Raw genomic sequence first — 13,094 nt, 5'->3', positions numbered from 1 at the left:
ATAAATTGTGGGAGTTGAGTTAGAAGCTGAATAAATTATGTAATTAAATCGTAATGAGTCTATTTTCTTATAAAAGAATCTATGAAAGAAAAGAATTTCTGATAATGAGATATTTGAAGTGATGTAGGACAAGGTCAAAATGACTTCTAGATCCCCTGTTTTGTTTTTATAAAATCATGATAAATTGTAAAAAAATGATTATATGATGGAGTTTATATTCTTAGACTCCTTAATGAGTCTAGTTTCAAATGAAATAAATGAGGACATATTTTGAATTCTGTACAATGAGAAATTTGATTCGTAGTAAAGAGTGGTCAGATTAATCAAACAGTGAAACAGGGGAAACTTTAAGAAAAACCTGGTATTTATTGGCCAAGCTAAAAATTCTGAAAATTTTATGGATAAAATATATATGAGTCTATTTTCAGGGAAATTTTACAGCAATTGATTTGGAGTTTCGTAGCTCCAATTATAAATAATTTAGTGACTATTGCTCAGGAAGATAGCTTATTGTGAATTTGTGATTATGTGGTAAATATTGATAAAAATTTGTTAACGAGTTGCTTAATGTTTTCTTATAAACTTACTATCATCTATATGTGTGAAAGTCGTATATATATATTATATTCTGAAAGTAATGCTTAAATAGTCGAATAATGACTAGTTTAAAATTGTTGAATTTAAGCTCAAGAGCATAGAGAACCAAGGTTGGACAAGGGAAAAGAGAAAGTAGTTGAATAGCCAATCTGAGACTGTTCGAAAATATTCGAGGTAAGTTTTGAATAGTCACATTTAGTACGTAATTGATAATGTCTTGATATGTGTATGATAACTATCCTGCGAAGTGACAAATGATTTATGTTTAAGGCTTAAAGCCGAATAGACATTAGAAGTTAAGCTTGGAAAGTAAAATGGACATATATTCTTATGTATGTTATTGAGCCAAAGGTTATATGAATGGTGCCCATGTTATGCTATTATTCGAATGGAATAAATGAACTATGATTGTGAGATGTTATGTGAATTGAATTTTCTTGCGAATAAGTATGCATGACATTCAGTGATGTATATCCGGACTTAGGGTCCGCAGGCTATGTGCTGGAATTATATCCGGACTTAGGGTCCGCAGGCTATGTGCTGGAATTATATCCGGACTTAAGGTCCACAAGCTACATGCTGGAAATATGTACGGGCTAAAGTCCCGCAGGCTTCGAGCTGGTATTATACCGGGTTTAAATTCCCGCACGCTTGTGCTAGTAATTTGTTTCAAGTCCTAAGACTTGACAGGCTTAATGCCAGTAAGTTAAGTAAGATTACGATATTGAATGTTCGCAGTAAACCATCGTCGAGTAAGTAATATACATTTAATATGTTCAGGTATGTATTACTTACTCATCAGTGAATTGATTTCGAAGTGAATCATTAGCATCAAAGAAGAATATATATAAATATGATTGATGGTTATATTTGCGAATATGAGAATGATTTAATCGGTCATGGTATATTTGTATATGAATTATATGTTAAAATTTCTTTATGTACTCATGTACATTCAGTCAATGATTTTGTGAATTATTAGTATCAAAGAATGATACTTAAGTGTGAATGATTGTTATATCTACGAGTAAAACAATGACCTATTAGGTCAAATGTTGTTATTATATGAGATTATTTGATTTAAATGCATCGCATGAACTTTTAGTAAAAGGAAAAATATGTGCTGAGAATCTATGTTTATGTTTATGTGTATCCGGCCATGAAGCAATTTGAATTGAGAATAAGTCTGTTTAAATGAATGTTTTGATTTTCGATAAGTTTTAATTATTTGTGATGCTTAAAACTTACTAAGCTTTGAAAGCTTACTTCGTTTGTTACGTTCTTTGTTTTATAGATTGTTGATTCCAGTTACCTGCTCGGAAAGGGAATCGTCAGCTACTCGTTACACTATCTATCATTTTGGGGTACTACTATATGTTGGAGCTAGTATGGCATATATGGAATAGACTTAAGCAAATGATATTTTGAGAAGTACTTATATATAAGCCATGTGAATATGGCTATTTTTGAATGTCGATACAAGTTTGAATTTCGATCTTTAACTGAGTTTGGTGATGTATATTTTCATTTTATTTTTATTGTGTATGTTTTTTTTAATATTAAATTCCGGATCAGTAACTCTTCATAACCCACCTCGGTGACGGATACGGGTTATAGGGGTGTTACAATTACTCATAAATACTAGAATCCACAGTAACAGAAGCAATATAACCTTCACATTTTTTCAACAGAATAATGGCCCGTAGAAACAGAGTATTAGTATCATACAGATTTTGCCATAGACTTTCATATCCACACAATGGAATGAATACCAGAGAAAGACATAGCAATGCCGAACATAACTCAAACAGACCAACAATACTTTCATCTATTAATATGTTTAGCTAGTGCTCTCATACGATAAGAATTCCTTCTGAAATTAAACAGTCACATATACTTCTGAGGATAAATGTACACATAGAATGTCCAGAAGAAGTCATAGTAACTAGCCGACTATAACCACTGCACTCAGCCATCAATATAATTCAAACATTATTCAATTGTCTAATTCTGTCATCTTTAAGTCCATATTATCCCATCAATAACAGAAATCAATTCAAAAGAACTTTCAGTTAATACCTTTCTTTAGATATCATACCTGAATACTTTTATTTCATCGAATTCAACTTCTTCATTAATAGTGACTTTGCATAATTTGAATAGTCTTCAGAACTTTTCAATATCTTCTTTAGTACTATCTTCATTTGCTGGTTCATTCACTTCTCTGACAACATTATTAATCTTCCGAACACAGACTTCTGTAATTTCACACTCATAGGCTTATTCAACTAAAATCTTACATATTTCATTGTAACATTTTATGGATAAGGGGGGTGAGGGTAGTAAAGCCTCAAATTTAACTCTCTCATACATGCACTTAACACATAGTATGACAAATAGCCAGTTCATTACTAATTTCCCATTCTCAAATCATTTAATAAACTTTTTCTTTTAATCACTTTTGTTCTTAACATAATGTTCATATGCAAACTCAAATTACTAATTCACAATCAAAGCATTTCAGATAGCAATCATAACTCAAATATAATATCTCATATGCTCATATAATTATAACATTTATCAATAACAAAATGTCATACTCTTTGATCCATACCTTTATGAGTTTCAACCCATAATCAACACATTTCCATTCAAACATTTGAGTACATATTCCATACTATCAGAATTAGCTCGGTTGGAAAACTTATCTGTCTCATCAAAACAATTTTCGTCAGAGTCGGGGGATATCACACTATCGTAGATTAAATGTGTCATGTATAGCTAGACTCACATACGCTATGGTAGTCCTAGAACCGACTAAACCATAGCTCTGATACCAATCAAATGTAAGACCCCTAACTTTGTATTTGTCGTAGGACCAGGGTTAATGGCATTACCGGACATATCGAAACATTTCATATTCTTTTCACAAACATCAACATAAAGTCCCTTTTCTTAGGTCAACGAGACCTTAAACATGTATTAAGAAGAGGTCGAGACTAAACTGAACACATACAATTTTTTTTAAAACTTACACATTTTTCAAAGTTATAAAGGTCACACGCCCGTGTGAGCAGGCCATGTGCTTCACACGACATTAGCCACACCCGCGTGTCTAGGCCATGGCAAAATAGGGCATACATACTGACTTGTCCACATGGCCATAAAACCCGCTCATGTGTCTAACCTATGCTCGAAACTGACTTGGCCACACGACCTGGCACACGCCCGTGTGTGCGCGACCATGTGGTCTGCCTAGGCTCATTTCGAAATGGCCCTTGAGTAATACGGCAGAGACACACGCTCGTGTCCCTGCCTTTGTGGGCAAAAATAGGCCATTCACAAGGCCAATATGCCACCCATTTGGGTCCTCCCTACAATTCCAAAATCAAGCATCATATATGCAACATTTTCAGCCAAATTCAACTCCAAACATGTATCAATCAATTCATAATATCATCAACCAATTTCATGCTCATCCTCTATATCAATTCATATTAAAAATCACATGTTAAAATTTACCAAATTCCCAACAATGAACATACCAAAATGACCATTTCACTTGGCCATATACATATATATATCTAAATATATCACATTATTTTCCTTTTCAAACCGTATTCAAATAACTAATGCATCTTCAATTATACTCATCATTTTACCTATAGGAATATGAACCATAAGTCGAAAATACATTCCATATTTCACCTCAATGTTCAAGCTGAATCATATAACCAAGTACACCATACATATAAACCATGAATCATACTTCCCAAAATGTGCTCAATACATAACCAAATATACAAAATATTAGCATCATAATTAAGCCATTTTCGCATGGCTATATATATACCCAAATCAAAATGAACTATCTCAAAACTAGCCTATACATGCCACATAACCAAAACTCAAAACGTTTATTTACCGAAGCGATAACCAGATAGTGTGATGACGTCTCCAACAACTTTCAACCTGAGCAAGTCTCTGAAACTCTATAGACATAGGAAAAACACACAGAGTAAGCTTTGAAAGCTTAGTAAGCCATAAGCAAATAAATCAATTCAATAATATCTATAAACCAATATCACTAAACCGAATTTATCAAATCTCAATCACATATATATTTATTGTACTTGTAAATTCATATAACCACATTAAATAACTCTATTTATCTTATTTATCAATGAACATATAACCATGCTTTCAAATTCAAATAATAACCGTTAACTCAATCATATAAGTCAAGCTCGCACATATTCATTACATCGCCAATCAAACTATGTTCATTTATTACAAATCATAAATAAAGTTATATCAACTTCTTTATAAACACTTCCAAACTCGAACATCCATAATTCCCTTATTCACATAAACCAAATTTGCATATATGAATCATATAGCCAACTCAACCATTTTAATCTCATTGTCTATTCAAGTTTTTGAACCAAGAAATTATACATCAAAACCATGTTTCATATTTCATAAATCTCATGTCCAAAACATAAAACCGCAATTTCATATAACGAGCATATATAACACATCATTCATTTTTATACATTCATATCATTCGTTGTCATATATTTCACATATGGTCATATGATACATACTCACCTTTCATTTCTGAATTTCATAACACATCACACGTACCTGAATCGGATACAATTTCACATGGTTATTCATTTCTCGGAATGTCCGTTGAACCATTCGGAATCAATAAGGATACTCGGATAACTCATAAGCTCGTACATTACCAATGTCCCAGACGTGGTCTTACATGTAATCAAATATAGATGTCATTGTCCCAGAGAGGGTCTAACACAAAATCATATACGATGCCAATGTCCCAGACATGGTCTTACACGTAAATCACAAATCGATTCCAATGTCCCAGATGTGGTCTTACACGATAACACATATCGGAATCCTATGTCGTGACATATGTATCCTAACTATTCCTATGGTTCGTAAGGGGCTTTTCAGACATTGTCACATTATCGAAACTTTCTCAATTTCACCTATTCGAACAATCCATGATCGGAACAGATTTTCCAAAACTCGATTCAATTCGGCATCACGTATATATTTCTTTAGAACTTAATTCAGCACATATAATGCACATACATTTCAATTTGACAACATTTATTAGTTATGAACTTACCTCATACTAACAGGAACAGACCGAAACAACTATTCGATAATTTTCGACTTGCCCCTATCCAAATCTGATTTCCTCATTTCTTGATCTAATTCAATACAAATTTGACTTATTTAAGCATATACTCAAAAAAATTCATCCAAAAATACATAAATGGGCTAACTGGACTTTTGCCCTGACATTTCACATTTTTCGTAATTTAGTCCCTATTTTATAAAACACAAAATATTTAAAATTTGACCACACCCATGCTTGGCAAAAATTTTATTAAGGTCCCTAGCGACCCATTTTGTGACACCCCTAACTTGACCCTGGTCGGAAAGTGGTTTCGGGACCACAAAATCGAGTCACAAAAGTATATAAATTTTCTTTTCTATGTTTATTATATGTAAAGTTTCATGTGTGAAAGTATCGTGTTTTAATTTTCTCATTTGAATGTGGAATTATTAAAAAGGACTTATGTGAGAAACTTGAAAATGTGATAGGTTGATTTGTAGTGGCCAAATATTGTATGGTTTAAAGTATGAGGACTTGCATGTCAAATATCCCTCCCTCAAGTTAGTGGACGGCAAGGCTAGTGGATGATTGCCATTTTATGCCTTTTATATTAATAAATTAAATGTTAAATGAATAAATAATATGAAGTATGGACTTATATTAAAAGAAATGGGTGATAAAAACAAAGTTGGTTCATCTTTCTCTTCTCCATTGCCGTACCTAAAGAGAAAAGGGAGAAATTGAAGTTAAGGCATTTGGTCACCTTTAAGGGATTAAGGTATGTTAATGCTCTTTCATTGAAAATCTTTGTATATTTGGAGTGGTCATCAAGTATAGAAGCTAGCTCATGGCAAATGTTTTGTAAATTTATGAAGATGACATTCGGTCATGGATGTTTGTATTTTTTGATGTTGTTTTGATGCTTTAGTGTATTGAAGGTTGATTATAGATGAGTTGAGCTTGGTAAAATTGAATAGTTGTGGCTTAATTGCTTAATGACAATCGGCTATGTTGAAGTGCTAAATGAGTGCTAAATTGAGCTTATGATAGTAATTAGAATTTGGGAAATTTATGCATTTTGTGGTCCAAGTGTGATAAGAACCATACGGTTATGGCATGTAAGCATGAAGATTTGTGGAAGTTTTAGAATTGGCCTAGGTGTTTTCGTCATTAACATATATATATATTGCCGAATGTATGCTTGAAGGATTGGTTAAGTACATTGTTGTTAAATGCTTGTTGATTTGTATAATTGTTGCCTAGCTACTAAATGAACTTAGGATATTATGGATAAGTTCAAGAGTGGCAAAATTGAAATGAAGTTTGCTTGTGCCGAATGTGCATATAAGTAAGTGGAATTATGTTATAATAGAACTAAGTGTGGCTAGTAAAGCCTATTTAGTTTTCTTGCTATGTTTGACCATAAATATGATACATATTGAAATCTATTGTTTTAGATATAGATTAAATGATATGTGATTGCCAAATGTGATTGTTAAGTGAATAATATTAGTTAAGTACTTAAGCAAATCTATTGTTTTACTTAAGCTTAAGAGCAAAGAGGATCAAAGTCGGATAGGGGAAAAGAGGAAGTAAACGAATAGTCGTGGATATCTAGTCGTCGACCACTTTCGAGGTAAGTTTTAAGTGATTAAATGTTGAGTAAATTCAATCATAATAGAACATAATGAGTTGATTTAATAAGATATGATGTGGCCATGATATGTTTTAAACTCAAATGGTAAGTTCATAAGTGTTTGGACTTGGAAATTTAAGAGCAAATTGTAATAATTTGCTTAGGACAGCAGCAGTAACGTGATTTTAGAAAATCACCATAAATTGTTGGTGTGGAATTATAGGCTGAATAAAATATGTAATCAAAGCTTAATTAGTCTAGTTCCTTATAAAAGAGGCCGTGTGAGCAAAGAAATTTCCTATAAAGAGATATTTAAAGTTGTGTGAGACGGTGTCAGAATGACTCCGAAATCCCCTGTTCTGTTTTTAGAAAATCATTATAATTTGCACAAAAATGGTTATAAGGTAAAATTTATATTCTTAGACTCCTTAATGAGTCTAGTTTCAAATGAAATTGAATATAACACATTTTGAATTCTGTACAATGAGAAATCTGATTCGTAGTGAGGAGTGGTCAGATTAGTCGAACAGTGAAACAGGGGAAAACTTTAAGAAAAATCTGGTATTGATTGGCCACACCTAAAATTCTGAAAATTTTATGGATGAAAGATACATGAGTCTACATTCGGGGAAAATTAACGGCAATTGATTTTGAGTTTTTTAGCTCCAGTTATAAACAATTTAGTGACTGTTGCTCAGGAAAACTGCTTGTAGTGAATATGTGATTTTGTTGTAAACTTTGATGAAACTATTTGAGTTGCTTATAAGCTATTGCTGAAATTGATGTACAAGAAAAATATGAAATATGTATGAGATATATATATGTGATAAGGCCTAATGGCCGATGTGATGAATGTGAAAGTGTATATATGTGATAAGGCCTAATGGCCGATGTGATGAATGTGAAAGTGTATATATGTGACAAGGCCTAATGGCCGATGTGATGAATGTGAAAGTGTATATATGTGATAAGGCCGAATGGCCAATGTGATGAATGTGAAAGTGCATATATGAGATAAGGCCTAATGGCCGATGTGATGAATGTGAAAGTGTATATATGTGACAAGGCCTAATGGCCCATGTGATGAATGTGAAAGTGCATATATGTGATAAGGCCGAATGGCCAATGTGATGAATGTGAAAGTGTATATATGTGATAAGGCCGAGTGGCCAATGTGATGGATGTGAAAGTGTATAAATGTGATAAGTCCCGAAGGGCATTTGTGTCAGTACTATATCCGGGTTAAAACCCCGCAGGCTTTATGCGAGAATATTATCCTGATTAATATCCGTAGGCTCCGTGCTCGTACTATATCCGAGCTCTAAAGACCCGATGACTACGTGTGGAGATTATGTCCGGGTAAGACCCGATGACTACGGGTGGAGATTTTGTCCGGGTAAGCCCCGAACTAAAGGTTTCGCTGAAGATTTGAGTAAAGCGTAAGATTATACGACTTCACAGCAACAATTGGTAATAAATACATTCAATGCGTTAAGTTGGTCAGGTATGTATTTTGAGATTATTTTTAAGCTTGATTTGGACTAAATCACAAGGTCGTTATATGATGCATATGTGAGTAAAGTAATAAGACTGTTCTATGATTATTGTGCATTTGGTCGATGTGGAAAGTTAGGTGAAAATATGTAATGTACCTATGTTTACAAGAGATCACTATCAAGTGAGAATTTATCGCCTATTATATATGATGAGATGTGCATATTCGGTAAAGGGATGGTATGCCCAAGGAAGAGTGAAATAAAAATACGAACAACTATGTTATAATTTGGTTGTTATCTGTTGACACTGCTTAAAACTTACTAAGCATTGTAATGCTTACTCCGCTTACTTTGTTTCCTCTGTTTTATAGATCTCATTTGGAAGCTACAGGCTCGAGGATCGTCAGCAACTAGTCACACTATCACTATCCACTGTTTGGTACTGCTATGTTTTGGATTATCTTATGGCATGTATAGAATAGACTAGTAGCGGGAGGATATTTTGGTTAATGTATATAAGCCATGCGAAAATGGCTTTAAGTATACTTTGATCATAGCATTATAATCATTTTGTATGTCGTCCGTCGAGAGGTATGGAAATGTTGGTAATGGTTAGTCATGGGAATGGTTATTCATGATCACTTTTGGTATATGTATGACAAACTCTAGTTGATCCATGGAGGATCATGAGATAGGTAAAGTTTACCTTAAAAAATTGATGCCGGCAGCAGCAGTGATGTGAATGTGAAAAATCTCTAAAAATAGTAGGAATGGAATTAAATAGTGAATAAATTATGTAAACGAACCTTGACGAGTATATTTTCATAGGAAAGTAACGAAACGATCATATGGATAGTATGTTAAGAGATATTTAAGTCTTTGTGAGACAGGGCCAGAACGGTTTCTGGAGTCCCTGTTCCGACTTTGGAAATTCATTATAAATTAACCAGAGACATTTAGAAGTCATGCCATATATGTCTAGATTCCTTTTTGAGTCTAGTTTCTATAGAAACAAACGACATCAGTATTGAAGCCCTGTACAGGGAGATATCTGAATCGTAATGCATGAAGGTCAGTGTAGTAGCACCCTGTAACAGGGGAGACTTTAACTAATAAACTGTACTAATTGACCCGACCAAAAATCCTAGAAAAAAATCTGTAGATGGGCATATGAGTCTAGTTTCAGGAAAAAATTTACGAAACTGATTTTCGAGTTTTGGAACTCAAGATATGATTTTTAAAGTGACAGTGACGCAGTTAGCCAACTGCCTAGAAATATTTAAAATGGACTGTGAAAGCAAGTGATTTAAGTCTGCAAACCCCTCGTGTCCGACTCCGGCAACGGTCTCGGGTACGGGGTGTTACACATTTGTTTCATTTATTTCACATTTTGACCCCTCAATTTATAAAATTTACAATTTAATCCCAAATTGGCATTTTTACTAAAAATCACTTAATAAAATATGAAAATCTATTAACCCATATTTATTTTTCATCATCAAACACAAAAAACCTCAAGCTATCAACAACGAAAAATCACAAATTCTTCATCAATTCTGAAAATTAAAGCATGGGCTAGCTAATTTACGAAGCAACAATATCAAAAATGTAAAAATTATCAAAAACCAAGTAAAATACATACCCAAATTAAGCTTCAAAAGTGCCGAACATTCAAAGCTTCATCCATGGCTTTATTTTTTCCCAACATTCGTCCAAAATAATGATAATGCATGGCCAATTTATGAATTATTTTAATTAATCACATATTAATACATAATTTACTATTTTAACCTTTATATTAAAAACAAATTTCAACAATACCAACTCCCATAAATATCCACTAACACTTGAATGGTATAATTACCATTCAAGTACTCAAACAATTAAAATATATAGTCATTTAATACATTTAACTTATAGAATTTAACTTTTATACTTTACGCAATTAAGTCCTTTTTTACAAAATCGAGCACACAAACGATAAAATTTTCATACGAAAATTTCACACATAACCATTCACATACTTTAAGCACGGAATATAATATTAAAATATTTTTCTGACTCAAATTCGTGGACCCAAAGCCACTATGCTGACAAGGGTCTAAACCGGGCTGTTACACCGTGTCTCTACTCGTGTGTTTACTGTTAGGCATTCTGTTTTGCATAATTAGGGTGTAGGGGACACACGGCCGGATCACACGCCTATGGGGCGGACCGTGTTTCACACACGGCCAAGACACATACCTGTGTGTTTAACCGTGTGGATAATTTCTAGGGTATTTTCCAAGCTAATTGCCACCCTTAAACACTCACATACTTATACTCACTTCATAGCATGCAACATGGCACATTTGGCTACTCAAGCATTCACATTCATGGTTAAATTATGACTTGGTAATGTCAACATATTACCAATTTAAACTATCATGCTTTCATATTGCATTCCACAACAATTTCATATTTGTCTATCATCTTTACTAACCTACTTTCAAGTTACCCACTTGCATCACCTTTATTTTCATACACATTAATCATATTTCATACACCAAACATACATGCCATCCATCATACTTATTAACCATAAGCAACGATAACCACATTAAAGCATAAGCACATTTGCATACATGCACCAATAATTAGGGTTACAACCCAAATACTCAATATGAGTCACTTCTCATGGCCATATACAAAATGATCATAATACTTTCATGAGCCAACACTTTTGGGTAATCAATATGACACGTAACAAAAAGACCAAGTCCCTATATATGCCATACTCAAAATGATGAGACTAGCTATACCAAATATTCAATTGATAGTGTGATCAAGTCTCCAACATCTTCTGATCCTCGAGCTAGCTTGGTGACACAATAAGAAAGAGAAAGGAAAGGGGGTAAGCATTAAAGCTTAGTAGGTTCACATGCAAACAAAATAAAACTTAAATAAGTATTAATCATACATTTAACATAATGGACATAATCTTGTATTTTATCAAATCTCTTAAACTCATTCATTATATATATTCATATTCTCACCACAAGTTCATCATACCTCATGACATTCTCATGAGTTCGATGTACATACCTGTGCCCACATGTACATAATAACTTACTTTCTCGTATTTGACGTATTCATCAAGACTACTCATTGAACTTCCTTTAGAACTACTCGTTGAACACTCGGAATACTATCGGATTCAACAAAATCTGGCACCTAAGTGCCTCATATGTAACCAATGCTACCTAATATCACATATCACATGTTGCTCGCTTTCGAGCTACTCACGGGTCTACTCACATAGGCTACTGGGTATCCACAACACATCCAGACTAACCAACCACCGGTAGAATATACGAGACCAGTACCGGATGCCAAAACATGTTCCACATACATCATGAACTCAGACCACAACTCAATGAGGTCAGATGTCACATATATCATGAACTTAGACCACAACTTAATGAGTTCAGATCATATAGTTCCTAGTGACATGTCAATTGTATCCTAAACTATTTCTAAGGTTCAAACAAGATTCTTCAATACTACATTGCTGTTGAGCTTGCTCGTAATGTCGATTTCAGTATCCATAGCACCAATCACATAATCATGGATTATCAAGCATAACTCATAATACAGTTTAGGCAATAAACACATGATACAACATCACATTAAATATGTACTTACCATACATGCAATATTAAAGCATTTAAAGTATGGTACATGTTGCATTATTTGCAAATGAACTTACCTCGATACAAAATGATTAAGACGAGCCTAATCCTCGTAAACCTTATTTTTTCCCCCGATTAAGACCTGAATTACATTTTTCTTGATCTATAATGCCAATTTAACTTGTTCAATACACACATTGCTCATATCGACCCATAATACATAATTTGGTAAAATTACCTTTTCACCCCTAACTTTTCACTTATATACAGTTTAGTCCTTAAGCTCAAAAAATGAAATGAATGCATTTTCTTTGTTACCCAAGCCTAGTCGATTCATATTCTAACCCATATAAGCCCATATTTCACATTAAACCACATTTCTATTACCCATTTCTTCATCTTTTACAAATAAGTCCGTTTTAGTTGTTTTCACTAAAAATCACTTAGTAAAATATGTTTATCATACATCAAACTTTCATATTCCTCTATTAAACATCAAAACACAACCATGTCACACATGGGTCAAGTTTCATACATGAACC

The sequence above is a fragment of the Gossypium arboreum genome, chromosome 3 (genome assembly GCF_025698485.1).
Source record: "Gossypium arboreum isolate Shixiya-1 chromosome 3, ASM2569848v2, whole genome shotgun sequence".
NCBI lineage: Eukaryota > Viridiplantae > Streptophyta > Magnoliopsida > Malvales > Malvaceae > Gossypium > Gossypium arboreum.
This window is presented reverse-complemented; position numbering follows the sequence as displayed.